The following is a 15,007-nucleotide window of genomic DNA, read 5'->3' as shown; positions in this document are numbered from 1 at the left end:
CTCCATATCAACCAGCTACAACATTAAAATGCTGCTTATGCATAAATGCACCGGTAGTAACAAATTAACAAAATAAAATAATATAACCCTTACCAGCTCCACTCTGCAGGCAATGAATGCTTTTACTTTGGATACTTTAAGTACATTTTTCTGATAATACTCATGTACTTTTCCTTAAATAATATTCTAATAATAAAGCTCGGTTCTCTGTTCCTGAATCACAAATCCAAGGAAAATTAATTCTGTACCGAATGTCTGTTTTTCTTTTTTCTTTTTACATTTGAAGCTTCCATTGAGGTTTCGAAGGAAGCTTTGAATGTCTGACGATTTTGTGTTATTGTGGATATATAGATGTAATGTTATATTGCTGCTAGAGCGCCCTGTTAATACAGGTGCAGAGACGAGGAGCGCCACGGTGCTCACTGTGTTTGAGAGAGAGAGAGAGAGAGAGAGAGAGAGAGAGAGAGAGAGAGAGAGAGAGAGAGAGAAGGTGGATTGTTGCACGCAAAGTAATTCAACATTATCAACAGATCCAGCTGATTATGCTTGATAATATTAGCTTAATTAAATGTTTAAATCACAATCATTTTCATATCTAATTTGTCCAGAACAAAACAAACAACACATTTCTCACCTGCTGCCTGCTTAGTTCTTTTTAACCCGCACCTATGAATTGATAAACAATATATATATATAGATATATATAATATTCACAAATCTATATTGAAATGTCTCAATCTGCTACACATTAAAGCAAAGCAATGTTACCAGTTGTGTAACAGCATGATAATATGATGATCAATCTGATAAAAACAGATGCAGCCCCTAACAACAGCACATCATTAGAAGTGCACAGCCTCCATACACAGGCATACTTCAGTGTGTTTAACAGCTTGTTGTTACGGCATAACTTGAATGTAAATAAACCCTGGTTTCATCCAAACACCAGTGTGTACATGATGCTGCCAGTGATGTATACAAGCTTCATGGAGTCAGCGGAGACAGTTCATTTCGTCTCGCACATTAAACCTGTTTATAACAGACACAGAGTCATAAAGCACCGTCGGAAATGACTAAATGAACAAACAAAATGTTACAACCCTCTGCTGTGGATCCAATTAACTTAATCAATATATTTTCTTTTTTAAACAGGAAACTCATATTTTTATGACATATTTATAGATAGTAAATAAGTATCACCATAAGGTGACTAATGACCTATTTAGAATATATAACAGCTGAGTATTTATAAACCAAAGTCTCAGCCTAAAATCCCCTTGATGAGAAACAAACATTCTAGTGTGTGCCGCTGCGTGTGCACACACTGATGTGTGTGTAATTTAGGGTCTGCTTTGCGATAGCATGTGTGAATGTACACATCTGGATATGACATGCATGCTTGATATAGCCCATTAAAGTGACGGCGTTATATAGCAGCTCTGTCACTACAGTCACCTGTGGGTGATACGTAAACTAGTGAAAACTCGGTGGCCTAATAATGATTGGAGTTGGTGGATTCTCAATGCTTTTAACACACAGGGTTGTGAGGTAAGTGGCTCAAACACAGCTAAGGAAGGGCGCTCCAGCAAATTAGCATTGCACCTCCATAGAGTAGGAGGGCTTGACAGACAGATTTCTTTTTAAAACAAGTGCAAGTTCAAACTAGCTTCAGCGACGTACGCGAAGGCAAGCAATGGACGAGTTTCATTCACTTAGTACTACTAGCTACCAACCAAAAGAGCGACGCTGGTGTTGTTTTCAGCTTGTGAGTCTGTGTGTGTCTCATCAAGGTAAAATGTGCTCCTGGAGACACCTACTGTAGCGGGAAATACCACAGAGGAGGTTTTGAGTTATTTACCAGGTGTTATATTTCAGTTTGTCTGTCTGTGAACGTATTTTTTCACCGCGATACCGTCACAACCATGCAACATGCAGTCACTAAACTTTACAGATTTGCAGTGATCAAAATAAAAGCTGAGTTTGAAGATGGGTGTGGTCTGAGAAATGACAACAGAAGCAGGGGGGGTAAAGAAGTGAGAAGGGCGCCCCCCGACTTTACGGCCCTGGTCCAGTTTGGCTGGTGTAATCGCATCGCAAAATGTTCTCTAGTTTACACCTAGTATTTAAAAAATTCTAATTTGGGCTCTGACACAATAAAATAAACTATGTCGGTTTCATTTCTATAAAAAGAAAGCAAAACAATGGTGGGGACAAGTAATGTATTTGTAGTATCCCTGCAAACCGTGTAACACCGACTACTGCGGCAGGCCTAGTTTCAAGTAGCCCCCGACATCATCAGGGTTATTTTATTGATTTGACACAGCTCTTCTACAGCCACAGAGGTCATTATACAACAAACTGAGTACTACTCTCCATGACTGAAGTACCATGGTATATATTATGCTAGGACTGATTCTGCCATTATAGAAGGCTGTTCAGAGCAGTCACACATGAAGCTGGAGTGAAACGCAAGACACGATATTTATTAAGTATTAAGATAATAGCACAGACTTTCAGAGTTTCTCCTGGAAGACATTCATAGTGTTGCATTCGGTTGTAAACACAACACGTGATAGACATTGTTGCTTAACAAATGGAGTATACTGCTGCGCCGCCTGAGAATGAAGTGGCTGTGAACAGCAGACTGTTACTAAACTATCAACACGGCCAAAAACAGAGAAGAACAACATGGAAGAGAGCTAAGGACAAGAGATTTCCTACGTCACTGTATCTTCATTTGGAAACACATCTACTTTATCAGACTGTTTGCTTAGAACACGACAGAAATGAACTCTGTCCAAACCACAGCCGTCTTCAGAGATAGAAGACCCTTGTTGTATATTTAGCTATTATTTGCACACAGCCAAACTCTCCACTTGACATTCACGATGAAGCCAGATGTGGCTGATAGATTTGTGATATCCGAATGCAGAGCCCGTATTTGCCGAGGATGTGGAGATGGATGGAGGGAGGAAGGAGGTGAGGGGGGGGAATACAATGGGTTTGGAAGAAAGGGAAGACGGAGGCTCTCTCAGGGGAAAAACTGGAGGGGGATTTCTCTTCTACTTCTCCATCTCCCATCCTCTCATTCACATCTCACCCTCGCTCTTTCTGTCCCACCTCGTTCATTCAGAATCTAGCTTTTCTCTAACCCTCTCTCACACACACACACACACACACACACACACACACACACACACACAGATGAGGTTTTGGCTGGAGGGGGCAGCAGTGTGAGTAAGAGCAACAGCTGCAGGGATTACAGACAAGGGAGGGAAAGGGAAGAGGGAGTGTGTGTGTGGGGGGGCTGATAGAGTGAAAATGTTGTAAAGCGATGTGTGTGTGTGCGTGTGTGTGTGTGTGTGTGTGTGTGTGTGTGTGTGTGTGTGTGTGTGTGTGTGTACGTGTGCGTGTGCGTGTATTTATGTGTGAAGACAAAGAGAAGAGTTGTGGGCGAGAAAGACAAATGTGTCAAGTGACATAAAGAGAAGAAATGTCTGTGCATTCAAGTGTCTTCTTGCAGGTTGTGTGTGTGCAGATGCAGTCAGCAGCAGCACTAACCCTAAACATCCCACAGCTCTATAGTAAGTATCTATGGTTTGTTTTAGCGGTGGGCTCGTGTTTTTAAAGGGAGAGGTATGTGTGAGTGTGTGTGAGATCATATACTTTGTTGTTGGAAACACCTGCATGTTCGCTCAGCCAGGAGTCAACAATGTCACAGTGTAGAGATGTAATCGGCTCTCGTCTGCAGCGGCTCACGTATCTCTGCACGAGTTCATGTTTTCTTTGGTTTGTCAGCAGAATGTCTGAAAGACTTGTGAGTGATTTGAACGGAGAGCGGTAAAGATTTGGCCAAAAAACACATAATGAGACATCTGGATGTGGGACGTCTGTCATTACATGATTATCTGTTTTTAATCATAACTATGGAATGAGTACGATTTTTATACAAAGGGAGTTAAGTTAACTGGGCTCCCTGTGAACCCCAAGAAAATACTGTAAGAAACAACCATCAGAGCAAAATGTTATTAGTTATATAATTAGTGTAATCTTTATATTAGGACCCGTGGCAAGCATTTGATCTATCTGTTCTATGTTATCTGCTGCATAGGCTGATTTTTTTTATAAGCACTAATCGAAGCAGAAACAGAAAACAATGATGAATTGAAGAAAATGAAACAGCAACTAAATGGACCTTTTAGTGATATAAGTTGTGCAACGTGTGATTATTTTCATTCTTAATCATTTGTTTTGTTTTTCCAAAACGAGTCTTCGTAGTTGACGGCAAACTGTATTACTCCTTTAAACCTTGACAAAGGCAGCTTATACCAGATCCACTCCTTCCGTTCATACCTTTCACAATAAAAGCCTTCGCCACATAATATTCACATGTGAGTATTTTATATTTTCGTGCCGTTTATTATTCACGCCCCCAGTTTGTAAAGGCCTTTAAAGTGGAACTACAGTTTACTCATCACAAGGAGTAAAACACCTTTATAATTTCTATAGTGGCTCTGCGGGGACATTTACACAATTTGAAAAAATAACCGTGATGATTCCATTGTCTCAGTATGAGCTTCAGACTTTGAACAGAGAGCATGCTTTACAAACTGGATGTGTAGGGTTGAAAGGAGTGTTGAATGAAAGGGCCCAGGTTATTTTTTTAAGCATGATGCATCTGAAGCAGCACGCAGCACCTCTCAGTGTAATTGTAGTGCTGTTTTATTGACTCAAGAGACCCGCTTGGGTGCCCGGCAGGACTGGATCCTGACTTATGGTTTGAGAAAATATAATGCACTAAAACAACACTGGAAAAACTGAGAGCTTAGAGAATCTGCTAAATGTGAATGTGAGGCAAATGAGAGTCTACAAGTACACTTCCAGTGAAGCGCAGTTGCTTTCTTCCTGTAACACGACCACAAAGCGCTGGCAGACAAGCAGCCTTGCAACACAAGCAAGAACAACAAGACCATCCACCACTGTACACACTAGCACACAGAGTAGTGGGGGAAATGTGCAATAACACACACACACGAGGAGGATAACCCTGAGTCAATGTACACAGTTTATGTAGACACATTCTCCCTGTGTGTCAGACGGTCATTACGTGGTGCTCTGGGACTATATAGCTGAGGGAGCAGCTCAGGGAGGGAGTCGTCAAAACAGGAAGTGTTTTATGTCACTGAAACATTCCATTTTTAACTCTCACACAGGCGAGCTAAAATAAATAACACACTCAACACCCGACCTGGGGGGGTGACAGGCCAGAGTGCGTGTGTATTTACCTATCTGTGTGTTCCTGCCATGTTGTGTTTGCTTGTGGCTTTCAATTGTGCATTCTTGCATGGCAGCCTGCTGTGCACATTCATGCATGGGTTTGCAGATGTGTGTGTTTGCGTGTGTTTGTGTGTGTGTGTCGCATACCAGCCCTCCCCCCAAGGCACTGCAGAGGCCTCTGAGTCTCGTGAAGTCATTTCCTCTTTGATGGGGGACCTTGACTCTCTGGCTGCACACCTAGAATTACAGTTCTCCAGACTCACTGAGTAGTTTCAAAACAGCGTGGTGGAGCCCAAAATCACATCTGGTCCAGTCACAGTTTGATGCAGTTAGATCGATAACACATTGATAGTAAAATTGCTTGATGAGACACTGTTACATCTGTCACTGTTATATAACCTAAGCTAATATATAACCTATAAATAACCTAAGTCATAATCATAACTTGTAAGATATCTGTCCAGCAGTAGTTCTTTCCGTAACAATCAGTACCTGAAGTGAAAAGCCACTTTTAAAATCACATTCACGTCATACATGTGTGTGTCATTTCATTTCTTTATGCATACACACTCGCTCATACCATTTTGTATTATTATTGATCCTTCCTTTTCTAATTGTGCCTCTGTTCTAATCTATTACAATTAATACTTAAAGCTAAAGTGATTTGTACTTACATTACATTTAGTCAAATTATCTATAAACCGTATAGATACAGCTGGGGAAAAATAGAAAAAACAGCAGGCAGGATAGTGACTTCATTTGTATAAGTTGCTGGAACTGAAATAAAACCTAAGTTTGAAAAAACACACATTCCCCCTCACCAGGTCGGAGGCCAGAGACCTTGTCGTGACCTGCAAAAAAGGAACTCCAAGAATGCTCTCCGCTCAATTAAAGAGTGTGAAAACAGCTGAACAAACAAATGGAGAAACTGTGCTTACACATTAAATGTATCTTAAAATCCTGTTTTTCTTAAGGAGAAAAGAATTGGGTGAGATAATCAAACTTCATTTCCACTCCGAGGCCAGTGATTCAAGCGTGAAGTCTTTCCTTGATTTACAAACCATGTGGACAAATTATTCTCAACATGTTGAATTGTTGTCTGTGCTTTACTCAGGAATGACAGGACCCTGAAACGGAAGCAGCTAGAGAGTGGTGCTCTTTAAAGGCATGTTCAGGGAACCACAATGTCACAATTAGGAACTGAAAACACACTGTGAAAGTTCTAAGACGAAAACACGGACAATACCCAAACCAGACAACACCGTGGTAGCGACCTGTCAATCACAAAGGAGCCACGGCCTAAAGCATACCCATGTTAAGTGAGCTAATGAATGAAGTGAGAAGGAGTGTCATTTTCTTATAGACTTTTATACAATCTGATTTATACAATAGGAGTCTTCCCTTACTGGTATTTAGAAAGAATGCAGGTCTAAGGCACTTTAGCTTTGACTTCACTTTTCTGGCCTTTTTTTCAAATTGAGTGTCTGAGAACTGGTGCACAGCATTGTCAATTTGAAAAACTGCCAATCAATATTCGGTTAGAAGTCATTTGAGGTGCACTGTGATTAAAGAAACAAACATATGTTATGTATTCACAATCAAACTTTAAACAATAATCTTACTGTAAGTACAATAAATTGTCATTAAAACCCTAAATCAGAAGCCATTAGTTACTCACAGTGTGCTTGTTATGTTCATATGATACCATGCAAAGCTTCATGCAGCACTTTCAGTCTTTACTGCGCTCTGCTAACTCTATGTCTTCATTCTAGGAGTTTTGATTCTATGTTCTCCTGGTTTCTGTTTCCAATCACCGCTGCAGCCTTCACACAACCACTTTGTATATCAAAAAGAATCCAAACCATGTTTTGAATATGAATTTCTCCTGCAGACTCTCATGAATGCAGCTTCCTCTTTAAAGAGTTTTATTTGTGTGAATGCTAGCATGGGGGTTCTTGTGCAGTATATAATTGTTCATATTTGTGTATGTGCACATTTGTTGGATTAGTCACAGTGACAGCAGCCTGCCAAGCCCCAACCACACCCATGTTACCAGCTGAGTGATGAAAGCTGTGAGCTGTCAGTGCTGACGTGGACATAACGCTGCTTTACAGGCTACTTACTATAGTAAAGTAACCAAGAGCAATCGTCATATCACACTTGATACAATATTTCAGTCATTTGGGCCAGACAGTACTTGGCTTAAGTATTAAGTTGCGTGTTGTTGGTCCTAAAAATAAAGTTCTGTTCTTGGGTTTTTGCATATTTAAACTGCCGTTTCCCCAAAGTATTCACTGCATCACACTTCTCCCTTAGTTCACCACATATCTCCGCTCTGCATCATACTGATATCTGCTGATGGCAACCACAGACATCCCCTTTTTGTTTCCAACTAAATTTCTGTTCACGCAATTCTGAGGGGCAATTACAAGTCGATAGAAACGAACATTTTAATAATATTGCGTTTTTTTGTTGTTTTATATTTGACTGGAAACGTCCTCCAGAAGCATTATGCAACTGTTTACACAGGCAAAGTACTCCTCGCAATCAGTAAACAGACTGCTATGTGTCAAATCTGTGGCGTTATCCTTTAATATCAACATTGAATAGATACATTTCTGGATTTTATAAAAATAAAAGCTCCATAAATGAGCCTGAAGGTCATGTGACCTGTATACTGTATGACCCTCATGAGCTGCCTGATATTTTAAGTCCAGAATTCATATCGGAAAGTATTTCTGTAGCCACGGTATGCACAAAGCACAATGGATCATAGACTGTATATAAGGATATATATAGAGTTATGCATGTTAACTAAACTAAACTATAACTCTTTTGAAAGCCTTGTTCTTACGCTCTCAAACACAACATGGAAAACAATAAAGCCAGTTTTATTTGTTACTGTATACCGCCCTCCTGGTCCGTATTCTGAATCTCTATCTGAATTCTCAGAATTTTTATCAAATTTAGTCCTTAAAACAGATAAAGTAATTATTGTAGGTGACTTTAATATTCATGTGGATGTTGATAGTGACAGCCTTAATAATGCATTTATCTCAATATTAGATTCAATTGGGTTCAGTCAGAATGTACATGAACCAACTCACTGTTTAAACCACACTCTGGATCCTTGTTCTGGGATATGGTGTTGAAATTGAAAGTTTATTAGTGTGTCCACATAATCCTCTTTTATCAGACCATTTTTTAATAACTTTTGAAGTCCTGTTACTGGACTACAAGCCAGTAGACAAAATATCCTACGCTCGATGTCTATCTGAAAGTGCTGTGACTAAATTTAAGGAAGTGATTCCATCAGCACTTAATTCAATACCAGGACTCAATATCAATATAACAGGAGGACTCCAATGCTAACTTTAGTCCCTCCCAAATTAATCATCTTGTTGATAGCGCTGCAGCCTCACTGCGAATAACACTCGACTCTGTCGCTCCTCTAAAGAAGAAGATCATAAAACAGAAAAAGAAAGCTCCATGGCTTAATTTACAAATCCGCAAACTAAAACAAAAGTCGAGAAATCTTGAAAGTAAATGGCGTTCCACTAAATTGGAAGAATCTCGTTTAGTCTGGTTAGATCATCTTAAAACGTATAAGAAGGCTCTTCCTCTCTCCTCCCCTCCCTCTCTCTTCTTCTCCCTCTCTATCTGTATGCATTTATGTAAATGTATGTTACTAACTCATCATCCGGGGTATCATCCCCGGAGTGTCTGTCTCTCATGTGGCAGGTTGCCACTGATAAAGTTTACGTCAGGATCATGAATCGTGACAGCGCCTGCTGACCTGGTCCTGCTGGACACCGGGAAGCCTTATTGACATTTTCCTGGATTCATCCAAACTTTCTATTTCTTTTTTTTCCAACACAACATAATTTCTGTCAAATGTTGTATTTGTACTATGTTGTTTATCCTGTACACACGACATCTATTGCACGTCTGTCCGTCCTGGGAGAGGGATCCCTCCTCAGTTGCTCTCCCTGAGGTTTCTTCCATTTTTTCCCCTTTAATTTTGGGGTTTCTTTTAGGAAGTTTTTACTTGTGTGATGCGAGGGTCTAAGGACAGAGGATGTCGTAACCTGTACAGTCTGTAAAGCACACTGAGACAAATGTATAATTTGTGATATTGGGCTATTGGGCTATACAAATAAATTTGATTTGATTTGATTTGATGTTCCTGTTTAACAAACAACAATACAGTAAAGACCTGAAGTAAAGGGGGATACGATCAGGGATTAGATATTGGAGACAGGGATGTAATTTGATGATTTTTATGTTGTGTAATATATTCAGTGTAACACTAAAACTGTCCATAGAAAGTAATACAAATATTTTCTGGTGTGTCGACAGCTCATAGCAAGGTGAGCTTCCATTCACTGCCGTTCAGCAAAGAAAGAATTATCAAAGGCCAAAGGTTCTGCAGAGACGAACCTCCATCATATTTTTGACAGTTGCTGGATAAAGGCCAATATCAGCAAAGGGAGATATCATAAAGACTTCCGCAGGCTAGCTGCAGTAAAAAAAAAAAAAAACATTTACTCGCCCACTGTCCCTTTTGATGCAATCTGAGCAGATCGCCCACCCTGCAGAGGAACACTTGCGATCAATGCAGCAGCAGCAGTAGTAGTAGTAGTAGTAGATTGCCGGAGCAGACGGCATGTTAAACACAGGTCAAACCAAGAAGTCAGAGCGGAGGAGGTTTTTTCCTATCCCAGAATTCCTCCCAACCCACTCACACATCCTACAGTGACAGCCATCGAGTTCAGCTGACAGGGGGAAAAGAACATGAGGGAAAGAAGAGGTTTTGAAAGGGATGACAGAAATGAGATTAGATTCACATACAGAGGCAGAGAAAGGGAAGACGAGATATGTGGAGGAGGAGACGGGAATGAGTGGTTTAATCTGTTATAAAAAGGGTTTTGTGTAAAGTAATTAGATGATGATTTGGTGCTAATTGTTCTGAGAAATTATAGTGGTATTAAAAATGGCGAACGACTGCTGTGGTATTTTTCTATTGTGTCTAAAACAAGACCCAAATTGTTGTTTTCACATGAGTGGAAAGAGAGGAATGAAAAAAAAAAACACAAAGGAATAAATGAGTGATGATCTCTCCCAGCTTTCAGAGAGCGGGACCCTCGGGAGGCGCTCACCAATCTTTAATTCCATTTCCCAAAAAAGACTTTCCTATTTTTACCCCGCGCCGCGATGATCCCCAGAGGGAAAGCACCCGCTCCGGGCCGTTTGGTTTTCCCGCAGATATGTTGTCCCTCAAGAAAACCCAAAATAAACATGCGGAAAACCACGAGGATAAATTTGGCTGCTTATGCGGAAAAGCTTGGAGTCTCCGTGATTGCGCTCTCACATACTTCTTCAACAAAAAACAAAAAGAAGAAAGATAGCTGAGAGGCAGCGAGTCGGAGATGAGGGGAATAAACACAGGAATGGAGAAAGTTGGGAACAGATGGGTGACATAAAAAGGAAAACAGGGGCTGATGGAGGAATTTGAGGACTCCTGTCAAAGGTTTGCAACACAAGTCTACACTGGAAAAGTATACTACATAACAATTATCAACAGTAATGAAGTCTTATGTCTTTTGGAAACTACTCTGAGGCTGAAACACATGAAACAAGCTTTATGTGTTTTGGGATTAATAAGTTACAATTGTGACCCTGCCAAAGGTTTAAAATACATCTTTTAATAGTTGTGCCAAAACAAGAGAGGTTACCTCATTTCATTGGAAGATTTCCATCACTTGTTTCTGGAAAACAGAAGAATAATGCAAGACTTCATATAAAACTAAAAATAAGCCCTCCTGCAGTGTATTTCTGAATTCTTGTTTATATGACCTCTGATCTGCTGTAAATCTGCCTTGGCAGGAAATCAACCTCAGGTTTTACCACGATGACACACATCTGAAGGGTTTTAAGAAAAGACGAGCTGGGTTAAATGTGTGATACAAAATGTAGACCGAAACAAAAAGCTAGATGGAAACGGAATTTAGATGGTGAGAGAGTTTAAGGATGGAAGCCCTCTGCTGAGGAAAAGAGAAAATAACGACATTTTGGTAAGTAAAAAAAGATGTTTACTGTATGGTATGAATTCCTCCATCTGTCAGCTCCACCCAAAACTTGAACTTCTCTACCTAAGAGAGCATAATGTAGCTTTTTGCCAGATGACTCAAACTGCAGCAGCAGACTTTAAAAAAGTTGCATACATATCCCAAAGCTGAAAAGATGTTGACCCTCATGAGGAAAACCTTTAAATTTGACTCCAGAATATGAGACTTACTGTAAGAATCAATGGGGATAGTCATCGTCATTTTCAGTCAAACAATATCTCTATTCGTTAATATTTGTGCTGAACTTCTGGGAAACTATTAAGGTCTCCTATGACAGTCTGGGTTCATGTTTAGGATATATAGATGAGAACAAAAGCAAGAATATGAAGATTTTCTCAGCTGGAGTGACTCAACAACTTTATTTTACACCATGGTTGGCATCATGTAGACATGTAGAGCAGTGAGGATCAGATGTTTACTCTGCTTATCGCTGTAAAAACCGCTCTGACTGTTCTCAGTACTCCCCTTTCTGCTTTTATCACTACAACTGGACCAACACATCATCAGACCGTTTGGTTTCTCAACTGATTTTAACTCCCTTTGTTAGTCACGGGACTGAAGCTAGTAGACCATCATGTGAGGAAATGTTGGGTATAAGTGACGTAGTAAATCAAGAACAACCAAAACTCTAAAGTAATATGCTAACATCAGTGCGGAAATGTTGTGTTTTTACATGGCTAGGTAACCTTACAGAACTTTATGGTTTCATAACAAGTCACTTCTGAATATCTTAGATAATATAGACCAACAGAACAGAAAGATAGGGTGAAGTCCAAGCAGCTACTTCCGGAGCAGAAGAAATGTGCCAAAAACTGCAGTTCTTCAAATGGCCACTTGAGGTTGGCTCCAAAATGACTGTCGACCTCCATGTTAAAATGTCTAATAAACACCAGCAATAAAAATGTTTACAGCCAAGTACGTCTCTATAGCTATTTTCCCCGTTCATGGCCACCGTATGATTGGTGCTTTACGGTAAACTCGTCATTTCCGGTTGTTAATGTTTCTGTATTGCTGGTAGCATACTTCGGCAGCTCCAGCTTGACTTGAGTTAATGTTGTTATATTCTTGATCACATCGGCTAATTACCTGTCATCTATCTAAACCTACACTTGTACTTACTAAGCACTTACAACTCTTCCTTATCCTTTTTCTCTTAGCGACTCTCGCTAAATCCTCAATTCTTTACGCTCCTTTCGGCTCTGCTAACGTTAGCTGCTGCAGCTCGGCAGCTAGCGATGGCATCTCCCTCTTCTGCTCTCTCCTGCTTGGTGTGTTTCATGTTTAGCTATTTCTCTGCCTCCTTTAGTGATAATGGTACGTGTATTAAATATACTTTATACGTAGGGTTGGAGGCGAGTTTTTGAGGGATAGATGAGCGGCTCCGCACCATGGTTAGTCAGCGGTTAGTAACTGTAGCTGTTAGCAAGCCCCCTGTAGCCGGTGCGGGCCGACCAGTGGTATCTCCTGTTAGCCGTCCCCCGGCGGGGCCCGAGCATCCGGGAGCCTTGGTGACTGTCCGAAAGAAGGGTTATCAGAAGCCCACGGTTCACCACCAACCGCTTGCTGTTTCTAACAGGTTCTCCCCACTCAGTGACACACCAGCTGAGAAGCCAACTCTGGTTATCGGTAGCTCAATTTTGAGATAAGTTCATTTTGAGACACCAGCGATGACAGTCACGTGCATTCCGGGGGCCAGAGCGGGCGACATAGAAGCACATTTGAAACTGCTGGCTAAGGCTAAACGTAAATACAGTAAGATTGTTATTCACGTCGGCGGTAAAGACACGTCATTTCGTCAATCGGAGTGTACTAAAGTTAATGTGGAGTCGGTGTGCACATTTGCAAAAACAATGTCGGACTCCGTAGTTTTCTCTGGTCCTCTGCCAAATCTTTTGAATGATGACATGTTTAGCCGCATGTCATCATTCCATCGCTGGCTCTCATGGTGGTGTCCAGATAATGATGTGGGCTTCGTAGACAATTGGCGGATTTTCTGAGGAAGACCTGGTCTGATTAGGAGTGACGGTCTCCACCCTACTTTGGATGGAGCAGATCTCATATCCAATAATATTACAACGTTTATTAGTGGACTTAATCCATGCCAACCCGGAGTTGAGACCAGGAGACAGAGTTGCAGTCTTACACACCTCTCTGTGCTTCTTTCCGGGCAGTCACCCACTCAAATCCCCATAGTGACTGTGTCTGCCCCACGACCACTGAAACTAATAAAATCTATGGTTAACAGAAGAGGAGTTATACATGAAAACCTAATTAAAATAAACACCACCGCTGCAAAAGTGCAACTCAATCGGAAAATTAAATGTGGGCTCTTAAACATCAGATCTTAATCAACGAAAGCTGGATTGGTAAATTATATCAGATAATAAGATTGATTTATTTTGTCTCCACTCCACCTGGTCATATTAATACTCACATTCCTCAAGGCATTGGCCGAGGAGGTGGAGTTGCGGCCATATTTGACTCAAACCTCTTGATCAACCCTAAACCTAAACTAAACTATAACTCTTTTGAAAGCCTTGTTCTTACGCTCTCAAACCCAACATGGAAAACAATAAAGCCAGTTTTATTTGTTACTGTGTACCACCCTCCTGGTCCAGTATTCTGAATTTCTATCTGAATTCTCAGAATTTGTATCAAGTTTAGTCCTTAAAACAGATAAAGTAATTATTGTAGGTGACTTTAATATTCATGTGGATGTTGATAGTGATAGCCTTAATAATGCATTTATCTCAATATTAGATTCAATTGGGTTCAGTCAGAATGTACATGAACCAACTCACTGTTTAAACCACACTCTGGATCTTGTTCTGGGATATGGTGTTGAAATTGAAAGTTTATCAGTGTGTCCACATAATCCTCTTTTATCAGACCATTTTTTATTAACTTTTGAAGTCCTGTTACTGGACTACAAGCCAGTAGGCAAAATATCCTACGCTCGATGTCTATCTGATAGTGCTGTGACTAAATTTAAGGAAGTGATTCCATCAGCACTTAATTCATTACCAGGACTCAATATCAATATAACGGAGGACTCCAATGCTAACTTTAGTCCCTCCCAAATTAATCATCTTGTTGATAGCGCTGCAGCCTCACTGCGAATAACACTCGACTCTGTCGCTCCTCTAAAGAAGAAGATCATAAACAGAAAAAGAAAGCCTCAATGGCTTAATTTACAAATCCGCAAACTAAAACAAAAGTCGAGAAATCTTGAAAGTAAATGGCGTTCCACTAAATTGGAAGAATCTCGTTTAGTCTGGTTAGATCATCTTAAAGCGTATAAGAAGGCTCTCCGTAATGCCAGAGCAGCTTATTACTCTTCCTTTATAGAAGAAACTAAGAACAACCCCAGGTTTCTTTTCAGCACTGTAGCCAGGCTGACAGAGAGTCACAGCTCTACAGAGCCTTCTGTTCCTATATCTCTCAGTAGTGACGACTTCATGAGCTTCTTTAACGATAAAATTATAATTATTAGACAAAATTAATCTCCTCCTGTCCTCAATTGGTAATGACTTAACTTCAACCTCCGGAACCTTAAAAACATCTGTAACTCCTGAAATATATCTCGACTGTTTTACTCCAAT

The sequence above is a fragment of the Cottoperca gobio genome, chromosome 7 (assembly GCF_900634415.1).
Source record: "Cottoperca gobio chromosome 7, fCotGob3.1, whole genome shotgun sequence".
Taxonomy (NCBI): domain Eukaryota; kingdom Metazoa; phylum Chordata; class Actinopteri; order Perciformes; family Bovichtidae; genus Cottoperca; species Cottoperca gobio.
Note: the sequence above shows the minus strand (reverse complement) of the source record.